We start from the raw sequence: 15235 nt of genomic DNA, 5'->3' as shown, positions 1-15235 counted from the left end.
GGTGCAAGTTAGAAGAAGGAAAGAGCTAAAAACAAGGCTGATATACCTTCAGTCACAGCAACCCTCACGCAAAGAAATATACCGCAGACCACAGGCTGTCCTATTGTATAAGATCATTTCTCCCTTTCATTTTAATGAGATGACACACTAAAATCTATTTTTAATGAGCCGCTGCAAGTCACTTCTAAATGCAAATTTAAAAGGTTTGGGAGCCAACAGTTTAGTCATTTCAGCACAGCTATGGAAATCCGTGTCACACCAGCTAAAATAAATCCTGCTGAAATCAACACGTTACGGAAAAATCATCTTAAAATACCAATAACGTTCTACTCCAATAATACTTCACAGATACCAAGACACAGAGACTAGATGCATCAATTGCTGAAGACCTAAGAAACTATGAGTACACAAGTCCGAAAAGCATAGTGTTTTATAATATTTTAAAAAAAATTATGGTTTTAGGTTCCCACTCCTCCCTATTTTATCACTGTCAAATGATTCACTTGTAACATATAGTGATGCGTAGTTCAGTTTTTGGACTTTAACCACAGATGGATAAATCCTGCATACCACTATTTTTAAATCCGCAAACGATATAATGAATGCCTCCTCCAGGAACATAACTTCTCTTATCAAGCTTTTTGGAATTTCTCAACGCCCATAGAAAAAGCTTTGCTTAAAAGGCTGCCACACTGAAGTGAATGGAAACATATTCAAGCTTTTCTTTTTAAATCTCCACTTCAAATATTTCCCTGCAGAAGAAGGTATTTTAAAATTTTTCAGCATCTTTCACTTCATCAACAACATAGCATACTGGATTTTCTGTTTATTGATAACAAATAGCATTCTCCCTGCATATTTCTCCTGTCCAAGGAAAGAGTATCTCAAAAAGGTTCTCATTTATGGATACAATTTTCATGCAAAAAACAGCTAGAAGTTTGGAATGAAGAAGTTTCATAAGAGTCAGTGTCTCTCGTTAACGATCAACCTAACAGAACACCAGTTTGGGTTAAAAACAACACTAAACTGGAAGTTAACATAGCAGTCCAGTTTGTGATTACAGACAGCAAGTACACTTGGATTAGACAGTTAGTTAGTTAATCAAAATCCCAGTGCTCAACACTGAATAAGTAAGTGCTATACCATGGACAGTTTCATGCTGCTGCAGTGTCCTCTTTCCCCTTCTCCCTCCAAAGCTACTTGTTTCCTAAAAGACAATTGCACGCATGGCATTAGGGGGACCTCCACCAAACACGCTGCACCGTAGGGCTGCTCTGCTGGACGTTGCTTTCAGCCATCTGGCACAGAAATACATGTCGTGCCGCTCATGGACTCCTAAAATACCTTCTTCCTTTTAGTTGCTGATATTTGCTTTCTGCCAATTGAAACAATGAGATTTTCTTTTCATTGGCAAAGCCAGCTTTCAAGGAAGCCAGAATGTTCCTGTACTGTCTCCCAAGAAAGGTGCGTACACTTTGCAGTGCGGCTCTTCCTTCTCACGTATAGCTTAGAAAATGTCAGGATTAAAAATAAAAACCACACCGACAATTCCTTTTCTGATGCGTCTCTCAGATTAAAGATCCACATATCTAAGTATTAGTTCAACAACCCCCCAGCACTATATATAAATGCAAAAGGTAAGCGAGCTTACAAGGTCAACTACATACAAGTAAGCTGCTTAATACCTTTTCCAAATGTTTAAAACCTACCTAGCTGTTCCTTGCATATTATGTCTGCAAAGCTCACCAAAATAAGAGTAAAAATACAGATGTGCATGCAAAATAAGTAGATAAGAAATGCTTCTACACGAACAGCTGAACGGGAAAACGCTCACCTTCTTCCAGAAGAGCCGGCACTAAAGAAGCAGTGCAAGGTTACATAGGGAAAACAAATCCACTGCAGTAGCAGTCAAATCCAGTTGGTGTCTTCATTCTCAGTGAACAATAAAACGCTGAGCCTGAAACTTAACACTTTGTTGCTGAGCGCCGCTTCCAAGTCCTTACTGGAAACGGGGTAACAAACACAAGCTTCCCTATGACAACAGGCTGATCTGGAGGGGGTTCAGGACACGAACTCGACAAGGTTATTCCTCATTTCACTGCACAGACTGCCCCAAAAAGCACTGTTAGTACTTTTTTTTTTTTAAACTAAAGAAAAAAAAGAGGTCATTTTACTGCCACTAACTAGAGAAACATAACCAGTGAGTGTATTTCTAAGGAATCTTTCATCATAGCATCAGTGGATTAGACCTCAGTAATACTAGAGAAAGCCATCATTGAGTTTGTATACAAATTCTATAAACTCCTTTAGTCCCGATTTTCCAAATCACTAGCAATTTTAAGACTTCCACGTTTTGACTGCAGTTTTCTAGGTATGCTTTCCGCCCAAATGCATCTTTTTAGAAAATTTTTTAATCAAAAGTGCTTTGAGCTTTTTTTCTTCCAGCTTTCTACAAGAAAAGTGAAAACATTATCCGGTTCTAAAAAAAATAAATAAATAAAAAAATAGAAACTTAATTTGGCAGCCCTCCCACCAGAAAAGCTGGCAGGAAATTTGGCAATAAAACAGACCTCACTGAAGCACTTTGCAGTGAGGCACAGAAAATTGGAATTGACTGGGCTCAGCTTTAAGCCTGTGACTACTGACCATAGATATTTTTTTTTGCAAATCCCAATTCTGCAATTACTTCCAAGCAGATACCCCCTTGTGCAGAACTCAGTACTGAAATCAACAGCTGCATATAAAATATGCATTTGCAAACTCAGACTAGAAACTTCCTAAAAAACTATACCTGAGCTTGAATAAAATGCAAAGCTGCTGCAATTACTTTATTTCCTACAGAACTAAGAACTCTGTGATGCTGACTTAATGAGGATGGATGGTTAAGCTGTACCTTGCCCTACAGCATCAGGGTACAGAATTCACTCAGACTTCCGAGCCTATTTCCTACAAATCCTACAAGGCTGATTCCTTTCTCTCTCTTTTTTGGAGGATTTTTATTTTCAAAATGCAGAAGCTTACATAAACAAATATGACAGCAGTGCTATGTTTGCAGCCCAGGCGCGTTGCATTCACTTACAGTCAGATGCCAGAAATTGCCACAGGCAGGCAACAGGAGGCGGTGAGCTACTCGCTGCGGCTCTGCAGTCTGCCCGTGCAGCTCACTTCGGTCAGCCCTGCATCAAACACCTCCATGGAGCTTGAGCAACTGATATTAGTACACAGAGATGTATTCGTTTAAAACAGAAAGTCAAAACCTAGCACCACAGCTGTGAGCAAGGTGAAAACAAGTTAGGGTTTAAATCCACACAAGCTGGCGTATCACACCTGTGATCAAATCCTTCTCAGCTGCTCGGAAGTGTTAACTCCTGCTGAGGTACTCTGCACGATGAAGAGACAGCACAATCTTAGTGAGATCCTCCACATCTTACAGCCTGGCTTCTCCCGCATGATTAGCCATTGCTAAAACACGTAGAACTGTAAAGAATGCTAAAACCAATGTGTTTAATTGAACCCAGTGACCATTTGCATTTCTCCTGTCCAGAAACAAAGGTCACTTGGAGTTTTTCGCTTCAAGCTTTAGCACAGAGTCCACACCATTTGGAACAGCATAACAAGGGACTTTTTTTTTCCCTCCAGTAAGGAACTTTTTCAGAAACCCTCCCATCTTCTTGCTTGTGGATCTATTTTCACAACAGAAGTTAAAAGTCACTTCCGCACGCTAGTTTCTCTCTAGTTCTCCCATTTTCTCACTGCCTCAAGCCATTAATACGAGAGAGGAAGCCGGAGTTGGTTTGTACCCTCAGGCTTCTCCCTTCAGTTCCCAGACTGAACCAGGACACCCACATGTTTAAGGCATCAGATGGAGCCATGGGATGTTCTGGTTAAACTATTTGCTCTGCTACGGATTTTGATGAGATCCTCAGAAACTCATTGTCTTGGTCCCTCCTATTAAACCCAAACGATGCATTAAGGCAAACACAACAAAGGTTCTGCAGCCACAATAAGCAGAAATAACACAAATATCTAGTGAAGTTCTGGGTTAGAAGAGCAAGAACTCATTCTTGCTTCTCCCCCAAAAAGCCTACCTGTGAACTCTTGCATAGGAGACACACTTTTCCCCTTTCTTAATAAAATCCAGTAATACAAACAAAAGAGGTACCCACCTTTACTGCTACAACCCTATCTACAAACGGAGTCAATGAAAACACTTTCACTTGTATCTGAAGTGAGTTATTAAGTTTAATAAAAGGTTATATTGCTAAATATTGTATTTGACAGTAGGGTAGGGAGTTTTCCAAATGCATCAGCACACAGACCTTCTATGGGCATGTTTCCGAAAAAAAATTGTGGATTTTAACTGCTGGATTAGAGTGATAAATCACCAGCACACAGATTTCACACTGTCTGTATGGAAAGCAAACTTGTGCAAGTTATGCCAATACTTAATATTTTCTTTCATTTCCTTCTACATGATTGTACAGACACGCTTCCCTCCTCTTCCAAGCAAATTCCTTCTCCATCCCCTACTGGTCACTTCTCTTCTGCTTATCTATTGCCAATGCTTTTAATAAGAAAACATTCTCACGATTTCGATGTTGAAATCGAGGATGTTGCAATAGCACTGTTGATCTGCTGTTCTTTCATTTTCCCATTTCAGTAGAAGCCACGGTTTCCAACGCACTGATAGCACAGAGGGTAAGCATGGAATCCAAAACTTAGTCTTCTCCTGGTTCACAGGCGGTAAGTCTCAGTGTCTGCTGATGCAAGAGATAAGGCATGCTAACTGACAAAATTAAGGTATTCCAAGAAACAGACGACTAAAGAAAGCACTTCTAAACAGCAAACTCCCTAACAAATGCATAAGAGGTATCAACAGGACCCATAAAATCATTTCTTCTTGTATTACACTTCAGAAATTAGCAAAATAGTCAAAATACCTATAAAAATTGATTTATAAGGAGTTGTGCGTCAGAACAGGATAGAGTTCTGTGCTTCCTGGAAGAGGATCTCTCTTAATTCAGCCCACCTCTGAGGTCTAAAGCATCTAATTTAACCCTTGTCTGCACAAGAAAATCTATGCCACTTAGCCAAGCAATGCTTGGACAGCTTTAGATACACTAAAACCAAGACCTCTACATGCTCTTAGCAGTCATTAAGCATTTGTTTAAGTCAGCGCGGCATACAGCCACCTTTTACTGAGGAACCCTGCTTTTTGCATGCCTCTGCAAGTCTGTTAGCTGAACCTGTCCATTTAAAATTTGACTTCTTGAACGGTGCTGCACCTTACAGTTCAAGTCTCAGGAATTACACAATAAAGTTACCGCAGATAAGCGGTTACCTCACATTAGTCTCTCTGCTACATTTCTTTATGCACGTACTCCTTCCCTCTTACACGGCAAGAGAAGTGATTTTTGTTCAGGTAGCTTGCTCCACGGCAAGAGGGATTAGAGAGACCATGCATGCCAACAGCCACCGCAGCAGAGCCGATAAGGTATCACCTGTCAGTCAGAGCAAATGCTCAGCCTCCGAAATGCAGAACCTTGCACAGCTACTACCACCAAAAAGAAAGAAAACCTCAACAGCTCACCTGCCCTGAACTCAGTTTAGAGCCAGCAAAGACATCTAAGTGCCCACCTGTGAGCAGTACAGGGTAGTGGGGTCTCTTCCCTAGCCTGCACGTCTATTTCTTGCTCATATAATAAAGCATAACGTAGACAGTAGGAAAGTCTGAGGTTCTCCATATTAGGGGTTTGGAAAGAGTGGAAAAGTTGATTCACCCTTGAGCGCTGTAGTCCAGTTTCAAAAATGCAAAGAGTCTGGCTGCAAAAAACACTAGACTGCACAAGAAAGGGCTGAGATATAGCACATCACTCTTACAGGCACTTCAATCCATACTCTCTATTTTGGTAACACCATCAGCTGTTTAACCCACAGGCTTATATTTTCACAGCTTGGTGAAGGAGTTCAGAAGGTCATAAAACAATATCTGAAACTTCGTAGGCTTGAAGTCAGCTTTTGATTGAAGCAGTATCAACAGCTTCCTAATTCTGCCCTTTTTTTTTGTACTGTATTACTGGTTTTCACAATAAAGTATTTACACTAATTACACAATGCTGACTCACATGAGAAACGTGCTGGAGCACAGCTGAAAGATGTGGTAGATACCATTAACTTTTATGCAAAATGAGCCAAACAAATCCATTTTCTCATGCTGCTAAACACTGGTTTAACAGCCAAAGACTCTGTACTGGCAGTACTTTATACATTAACACAGTAGCTGCAACAGCAGATGCATTCATCTCCATAAGCCACCATATGATTTGAAATGAAACCTCAGATAAGGATCAAGATAGTTTCCATCTCCCACAGCCTAACATGGATTGAAACAGACTTCACCCCTGTAATACTTTTTTGAGGGAAAAAAAAACACATGAATTTCTGCACTTGAAATACACGGGCCTATTCTCGCTCTTTAACAGCAAGAAACGGAGTTGTATTGCAGCATCTCTCCAAAATGAAATGTACTAATGAAGGTTACTTGAGTTTAGGGGATACCCATAGCTGTGGTACCGCCTAGTCAGACAGACGGAACAGTTTAGGAAGGCCATAAACCGAACTGTCACAGAAAGGAACAATGACTTTTCCTCAGTTTCACAGAATTACATAAAGATTGAGGTTAGGAGGGACCTCCGGAAACGCCAAGCCCCCTAAATTTGACTTTGTCCGTTAAGTTGGAAGCCTCCCTTTACTTTCCTGTCCCAGTAATCAAGACATGGATGCTCAGACTGCACCATTTTACAGTATGTTCCAAGGTAAGGTAACTTAAGTAAAAGTGACCCTCCCTCTGTTCTTTCCACCCCTGCTGTATGCTATTTTCTTTTGCTTGAAGACCCGAGTTCCCCATTTCTACCATCTGCTCAGATACTTCTGTTCTTCTCATTTGTTTGACCCACACCTTGCCCTGCTCCACACAGATGCCCTTTACCTGCAACAAAAAACTTTTGTTTCTCTAGAGCTTAATATCACGAAGATACTCTGTACAGAACAATTTTCTACATTAATAATTCACCTTTATTTCTCTCACCATGCTGTTCTGGGGGCTTTTTTCCCCGAAAAAGCTTGAATCACACCTACTGTTATTTTACACCACTATGAGAAGGACGATCCAAATTCACCCATTCCCATCAACATAGTACCTTACCAGGAATTCCTTCCAGTTTTACACCCATGTATAACAGAGTATCGACACACCTGCTCCAAAGCAAAGTGGTCAGGCAGCAGAAGGCACGCACCAGGCCCTGAAACTTGCAGCGAGAATCACTTAACCCAAAACATGTCACGTCGCCTGCTGATTTCCTCCTCTGAGGCTGTGAGATGAAGGCTCATTAGAGCTGCAGTGCTATTTCTCCCCTTCCCTGCTGCAGAAGAGCTCCTGAAACTCTGCAGGAGCTTATCTTACCCAGAGACGAGGAAGAGCTCGCACAGAAGGCACGCAGTTCTTCAGAGCTGGTTTTACTGGGGGAGGCCAATCACTTCCTAATCAAAAGCCTCTTATCTGGAACCACCTGGGCTGTTAGGATGATACAGCAAGGCCTAGGAATCCCAGCCAGGTGGTTTTATACGTGCAGAGAGGTTCTCTAGCCAGCAGCAGGGCAGAAATACAGCCAGGAGAGCTGGGTGCCATCCCTTCCTGAGCCCTCAGGTTCGCTTAAGCTAACCACGGATGCCTGTGAACAGTTCCCTATTAAGATGGGATCCATAAAATAAATAAATAAAAGGCAGATACTAGATCAGAAAGTATTCGATATATTTCGCGTCACTTACAGACTGCTGTAAGTAAGGACAGATGGGACGGGATCTTAGCTGAAAAGCATCTTTAAGAGAAATCAGGTGGATCAGCGAGCGCTGCTGCCCACCTGTGTAGTTAGCACCCCGGCGTGAGGAGGTTTCACTGCTGTCTGAAGCAGAAAGCTGTGCTCCCAACATGTTAGATGGGATAAAACACAGATTATTCGCAGAGCAGCAGCAAAACCAGGCCCCGATTTGGGGGATTTTCCCTTGGGAAGAGCAGGGGCTGCACTGCCGAGCCCTGTGAGGCCACCGTCCCCGGGGTGGCACGGCGACACCGCGACACCGGGCAGGTGGCGGCACAGGCACCGTGTGCCCCCGGGTAACCTGGGCGGGGGGGGGGGGGGGGGGGGGGGCTGTGGCTGTCGGCTGCCACCACGCCACCCCGCAGCCCCCTCCAGGAGCCGCAGACCGAAGAGGAAAATCCCCCACGGCAGCGACGAGGGCTGGAGCCAAGCGAACCAGCCTGAGGGGGGCGGAAAGGGAGCCGCGGTGCCGCCGAGCCCGCGCTGGAAGCCACGGGAACGACAAACGAGATAAAAATCCAGGGACCCCGGGGCAACCGGGGATCGACTGCGTCCCTCATTCTCCCCCCCGGGGGCTGCCCCTCACACCCCCGCCGCTGGTCCCCTCGCACTCACCGCGGCGGCGGCGGCATGGTCCCTCCGCCCGCCCCCTGCCCTCGGTGGCGGCAGCTCGCCCCACAGCGGCACCACGTAACCCCTGCCTTCTCCTTCTTCTCCTCCTCCTTTTTTTTTTCTTCCTCCTCCTCCTCCTCCTCCTCTTCCTCCCCCACGTGACGCGGCCGGGGCGCGGCCGCCATGACAGGGGGGGCTGAGGCGGCTCGAGAAGATGGCGAGCGCTGCGGGCGAAGGGCTTGTGGCAGGGTTTTAGCCCTCCTTTTCTCCTCGTTGAGCCGTGCGCGGCTCCGAAGCATCGCAGGGGGTCGGGTTGGGTGGGTTCAGTCTCCCCACCCCGGGGTTAGGGTTGCGTTTGTTCGGTTTTGCCACCCCCGAGCTGCTGTACCTCTGCACAGCCCGCTGGGCACCCTGAGGGTGATAGCTAGGAGCTCGCTTGCAGTTTTCTCTGAGGGCAAAAACCCTCTCCAGTCCCTCAGGAGATGCCTGCTTTAGGCTTCGTGGTCTTAAAGGGTGACTGGAAGTGCTTGTAGGGCTCTGAAGGGGAGAAAAGAGACAGCTGGAGGTCAGGCTAGCAGGGGATGTTTGGGTTAAATAGCGTGGGTTTCCTTGCCGTGGAGTTATCTGGCGTGTGGGACTCATTTCATGCCCTGATGAAACTGCAAATACCTGCCTGACACTAGCAGCAGTCCTAGCAGAGAATATTCAGTAGCGCCTCTGAAAACTGTTCTGCTTTCTCTGTGTAATTAGTACTAAGCTGTGAGAAAGAACAGGTTTGTAGAGGTTGATGGGTTAGTTTCTTAGAAAACAAAAGTCTGAAATCGGGCCCCAACTGTTCATTTACAAAGTTATCACTCTTATACTTCTGCCCCAGTGATTATCACCTGGAGAATGGAGCAGTTCGGCAGGAAGACAGAGAAAGCTGGGAGAAATCAACCACAACAATGCTGAAATAACCTGAGCGTGGCAGTTAAAGCACACCTACAGGGACAAGAGTTGACATCCTGCCAGGTGGAAAGGAGTGTTGAACCCTCAGATCTTTCAGATCCAGAGAAAGTGATCTAACCACTGATTTTCAGACAAAAGAGTGGTGGGGCAGCTTCATCACTCGTCTGTATTTGTGCAGAACCTGACTTGGTGGGTGTCCTTTGAGGAGTGATACTGGAAGGCATGTTGAGTTTGTAAACCCTGGCGAGGTTTAGGAATGAACTAAGTGTTGACTTCCTCAACATAGTCAGGACTGGAAGCTTTTCTGAGCATACCCACATGCAAAAACTTGAGCTGCCTGCACCTTTTGATAGCTGCTGAATGACATTTTGAGGATGGCAGGTTTTATTTTAGTAAAGTGCAAATTAAACAAGGTTGACACACCTGAGTCCATTATTTGGTGCATATTGGCCCTGGTATACAGACATTACAACAAGGTGTTTTATAACAACACAAACAGAGCAGAATAACAGAACTTGTCAAAAAAACTAGCTATAGCATTGAAGCACAGGGACCAAAAGGGCAGCATGTAATCAGAAGCTCCAGTAAGAGAAAAAAAGGAGTGACAGTCCATGGAGGGGCTAGCTGGCAGATGGCAAGGAGGCAGCAGCGATCAAGATGAAAGTAATATGTGCAATTAAATGAGATAGCCATATAGTTAGCAACCCCATCAGCCAGCTTCTCATAATTCCTATTTCATAATAGCTAATATGCAGCTTTGATCTCTCATTCGTAATAATTTAGCCTGAGGATTGTAGGTGTGTGTTAAGCTGTTTCAAGTAAAAGCAGCTTCAGTGCATATGCTGTCTGCTTTCTGCAGAAAGATTATCCTTGTAGTCCTTCTAGTTTGGACAGTTCTTGCCTACCCTGTAATTCCAGGTATTTAATCTACCCAAATAGCTATTTTAATTTCTTACTGAAAAGAGGTTCCTTGGTGCCTGGATTATCATTTTATTAACAATTAATAAACTTCTACTTCTTAATGTCATTCACTGTAAGGACCTTGAGACATGTCGTTTCTCAAAATCCCTGGTAATGATAATCTTTCCAGCCCAATTGTTTAATATGCTCTACAATAAGTCATTAGTGTTAACTAATTGCTCCACTTCCTATATGTTCACAGCAAGGGGCAAGAATTCATATAAAAATGCTGGCTAGAAATAGCAACCTGAAGTAATACTCTGTCAGTATGGCTTATAGTCAGAATTTAGGATCCATAAGTACTCAAGCACTGAAATTTCATTGATTAAATGTTCCTTGTGTTGGCACATCTTAGACACAGACATGATATGAGGAAGAGACACTGAGCTACAAAAAATGTTCTGTAAGTCCAGTCTAATTTCTTAAATTGTCTCTTTACTTTATGAAAAAGAAGAGGAATATCCCCAGATAGAATTAATGTATATTATTCTTCTAAATCCAAATCATTCAGAACAAAAGTTGACCAGCTGTGATGGAGGAGACTGGAGGAAACACCAACTGTTCTTTTAATAACTGGGATAAATTACATTTGTTTCAGTGATTTCCTGTATAATAGTTTGTGTAGGGGCTGTTCATGACTGAAGGCATAGTCTGCGCATTGCCTAGTAGAGTTTCTACATGATTACGCTTTTGAATGGATAAACAAGCCCTTGAAAGCACTGGACATTTTATTTGGAGTACTTAAGCAAACAGGACACATATCTGGTTGCTCGCCGAATTTTCCTTCCAGTTATTTTTGTTAAATATCACAGGTTTTTTTACCCACTTTCCATAAGAGAGAAGGTCAAATGAAAATTCAGAATATGTATGTATATGGGTTTGTCTGATCTGTTCCCTCTTCTCAAACGCTCTTGAACTCTTGGGCCATTTTCAGCAAATTTGAAAGTTAGGGGAGATCTCAAAGAGATTATATTCTGAACAGCTTTGCAAAAATAGATGTCTGGATAGAAGAGAGAGACTATTACCTACTACTGAGGAAAAGCCCGTAGAACAAGTTCATCCCACATACCCTTAAATTCATTAGTAGTGCACAGGAAAGAATCTGTGGAGCTGTTGTGGCTAGTCTATTGAAAACATCAGTCCTGTGCTGTGTAGTAGGTGAAAAGGCTAAGAGGATGTTAGGTATGTTAGGACAGGAACAAAGAATAAGATGCGATACTGTTGTAAAACCTGAAGTGCTGGGACATGTTGAATGTTATTATATGGAATTCTGCCTAAAGCACCAAGAAAGGTACAAAGAAAAATGACAGGTTGATTAAAGATATGAATTGCCTCCTTAGAAAAGCACAAAGTTGAGCAGACCTGTGGAACTGCTTCTCTAAAAATAGTTGAAATAAACTAGAACAACTTAACTTGGAAAAGGAGTATGAGGGAGCACGGTAATGGTGTAAAGTCTTCTGTTATTGAAAAAGTGAATTCTGTGTTTCCTGTGGCACAAGATTTAGGTGTCTTGAGTGAAATTTTCAGGTAATAAATTTAAAAGAAACAAAAGGATGTTTGCTCTTGAGTCACAGTTGTAAATTGCTGCAAGTATATCATGGAGGTCAAAAGCATAAATGTCCTCCTGAGCGGATTAGAAATGGACATGGAAAAAATGTCCTTTGAGGCACGTTAAGCATAATGCTAATGCAGCTGCCAGCTCAGGAAATCTCCAAGTAAAGGGGTGGGTTCAGCTGGCAGATTAACTAAAACACCTAAATTTGGGTTTCAGCATGTGGGTGTCTCCATGTGAGCCAGATGTCTAAGATCCATTTATACTCAGTAGAGAACTAATGTGTGATTTAGTTACATAAATGCATGCATCTAATTCCATGTTAGGCATTGCAGAGGTTCGTACCTGGCCTCCAGCTCCTGTTCCAAGAAGATGCAGGTCTCCTTAAAAAAAGAAACAACAACAACAAAAAACCCATCATATCTGTCAGTCTCATGGGGGCATCTTTGATTTCTCAGACCATCGTACCTGTAACTAAGCTGATGGTTAGCAAGCTGAACCCTGCTCACAGCTGATGTAGCAAGCTACTCAGATAGCCTTAAAGTAAATGTATCAGTGTATTTTTCAACATCTGTATAACTCTCCACTTATTATCTGTGTTGAGAAATTCTCTATTGACCCTAGGAGGAACTTAGACTCACATGAAGATATCTACGTGGGGACACTTCAGTCTAGGTGTCAGAACTTAGAGGTTTGCCAGGTTGTACCAGAAGGTAAACTTGCTTTTATTATGCTGTTTCCTTAAGTTTCCTTAGGTAGTCAAACCATTGAGATGATTTGACTGGTATTGATTTAGGGGAAGAAGACAGGTGATTACATACAAAAAACCTTCTTAAGACACTCCGATGTTATTTGTAATAATGATTACATGAAACTTTACATTCACAGTACATAGTATAATGATGCATTGATGGGTAGTGACAGTGAATATTGTTTCATAAATCCCTAAGCCTAGAAGATACGTGTTGGGTAAGAGCTCTGGGGCAACCACAGATACTGCTGATGAAGCCACCAGAATAACGACTTTTAACCTGTTAGATCCTGTAACTGAAAACATATATATATATATATATATTTTTTTCACAAAGGTAAATCAAAACAAGTTTGGTTGATGCCAGACTTCACACTCTTCTGTGAATCAGACCAGTTTGGTCTTGTTAGAATAGCAGAACTTGCCAATGGAGAATTTAGGCTAAGATTCAGGCTAAAGAAATTAGAAAGAAAAATCAGTAGAAAAGCTGAATGATAAGTAGATGACTTGGAAAGCAGAAGGAATTTTCTTCTCACTCTCTGTCGCAGGTGGAAATGATATACGCTTCACTTGGAAGCCAGGAGCTGCAATATGGTGTATTTGCTATAAAGTAGCGATTTAACAAAGTTTATGCATCTTAACAAAGTTCCATTCATGGCAAGGTACACTAGGTTATTTCCAGGATGGAGGACAGGGTAAGTCAGATGTGCTGGGGAGCCCCTCCTCGGGGTCACAAGGTTCAGAGAGGACCCCCTTGCTTTCTAAACTCCTACTTAGAAGAGCCTCGGTGTGGCTGGATCCAGTCCTAGTCCCAGACTTGGTCAGCAGTGTATGTCTAAAGCATTACACGTGCACAATTGATCTAAGATATGATCTTAGCAAACAAAGTTTAGCAAGCTATTAGTTACCGAGGGTCTGTTGCAGAAAGGAGCCTTCCAGTGTTGAGTGATCTCTGCAGCAGGTGTAACCTCGAGAGGCAGCCCTACTCAAGAAAAAAACAGCCCACTGCTGTGCAGGTGAGCTCAAAGGGCTCTTGGGCTGCTCACCACTTATGGGGTAAGACAATGGACTAATAGTCATATTTGCATACCAGCTGCAGGTATTAGTTTCTGCCAGATTTGGCTTGAGTTGGACATTCATCAACTGTGGTTAGGTGGGCGCATTGCTCAAATTAGCTTTCAGCTGGTGTGATGTTGTCTGTCTCCACCAAATCCACTTTGAGACGGATGCAGCCATCACAACCAGACACATCCATCACGTCTGCCACCGGTGGTTATTGCTTGAGCAGGATTATCATAGAAATCATAAGGTCAGGCTGGGGACGTGGGGGAGGAAGCAGACTATCACAGCCTCTAGCACTTAAAATAACTCTCATTTTCCAGTTGGGATGAATAAATTTTTAGCACTAATGCTGTCCTTTTGGGCTGGGCTTGTTTAATAAATAAGTCAGCATGCTTTGACTTTTTTTGGATATTTTCTGTAGAGTCTTACCAGAACTGTGGAAAAGTTGTGTTTTAGCTTTGAAATGTTGCTGACAAAATTCTGTCTGTTTTTGGTATTCAGAAGTTCTCACTGCTAAGAGCTGGGAGCAAGATGTTACATCTTCTGTCATTTTCCTGAAATAAAACATTCCTTGGAATCTGTAAAGGGAGGTAATTGGCTAAAGATTCTGTTCAGCATTGCTCAACGTGCTCAGATCACTTCACAAGCTTAGGGTCTGGGCCAGCCTGGGCTGATTTCTGTTCCACTTTGGACTGTTTTGCAAAGTTTTGAGAATGAAAACAATCAGTAAAACCCAGAAATCTCATAACTGAATTGGCATTTTCCCAATGAACTATTTTAGAATCGTACCCAGAGTTTCTTTCCACCTTTGCTTTTACACCCAGGTAAGAAGAGGAAAATAATTTCTTTGTAGAGGAGATCAGTCTCATTGTCTTCTTTTTACAGATGTGGAAGTTAAAGCACAGAAAGATGAAGTTGTTTATTTGAGGTCATCCAGCAGAGCAGCCAGAGAGAGAAAAATAGAATGGAGTCCTTCAGTGCTCACTCTGTTGCATCACTCCATCTTCCTATTTTGATGAAAATGTCTGAAATTTAATTTTCATAGGTAAGTAAATGAGAAAGATTCAGGTTTCATGAAGCCTGGAAACCAAGACCTTTATATATGTCATGTAAACAGGGGCTAGACAGAGTTCAAACTGAGACAAGAATGCTAGGGCCTGAGTTGTGGCACGTCTGTGCTGCCATCTTTTAAGTCTTCCTCATAGCTGGTGTAATCCTCCTAGTATCTTTCACCAAGGAATATCTTAACCTTGAGTCCCATAGCTGTTGTACAACAGGATGCTGAGCCTTTATTTTTTTTCATACTGAAATTTAATTTTCTGCGTTCTCAAGGGTGGAGCTTTCACTTTCCTAGCACTGAGAAAAGCATAAAAAGAAGTATGTGTAACAGGCAAAGGGTTATCTGGTAATATTCGTAGTTTCATTTTAGTTCTATTTTTTCCTTTGGTTTTACAGAATTATGCTGATTCATAA

At 42.6% G+C, this 15235-nt stretch overlaps 1 protein-coding gene and 1 long non-coding RNA gene across 8 annotated transcripts in view; one reads left to right on the top strand and one right to left on the bottom strand.

Moving 5' to 3' along the window:
• Window positions 1-8644, bottom strand: part of GALNT11 (polypeptide N-acetylgalactosaminyltransferase 11) — a 45483-nt gene extending 36839 nt beyond the window's left edge. For 3 of the 6 annotated variants that reach the window (XM_040546219.1, XM_040546222.1, XM_040546223.1), the window contains exon 1: window positions 8496-8612. The gene's annotated coding sequence lies outside the window, so the exon portion shown is untranslated. Of the gene's footprint in view, window positions 1-1834; window positions 2024-7462; window positions 7483-8492 lie in introns of those variants that run through there. The other 3 variants (XM_040546218.1, XM_040546221.1, XM_040546220.1) reach the window with 3 other exon arrangements.
• Window positions 8645-8780: 136 nt separating this feature from the next.
• On the top strand, window positions 8781-14801 carry LOC121064561. 2 transcript variants are annotated; one of them, XR_005816551.1, is made up of 4 exons: window positions 8781-9500; window positions 10753-10800; window positions 12574-12662; window positions 14648-14801. It is a non-coding gene; the product is annotated as an uncharacterized LOC121064561 (long non-coding RNA). The 2 variants fall into 2 exon arrangements; XR_005816550.1 differs by having other exon boundaries at window positions 8781-10800.
• The last annotated feature ends 434 nt before the right edge of the window (window positions 14802-15235 follow it).

Source organism: Cygnus olor, chromosome 2 (genome assembly GCF_009769625.2).
Source record: "Cygnus olor isolate bCygOlo1 chromosome 2, bCygOlo1.pri.v2, whole genome shotgun sequence".
Lineage (NCBI taxonomy): Eukaryota > Metazoa > Chordata > Aves > Anseriformes > Anatidae > Cygnus > Cygnus olor.
This window is presented reverse-complemented; position numbering and strand designations above follow the sequence as displayed.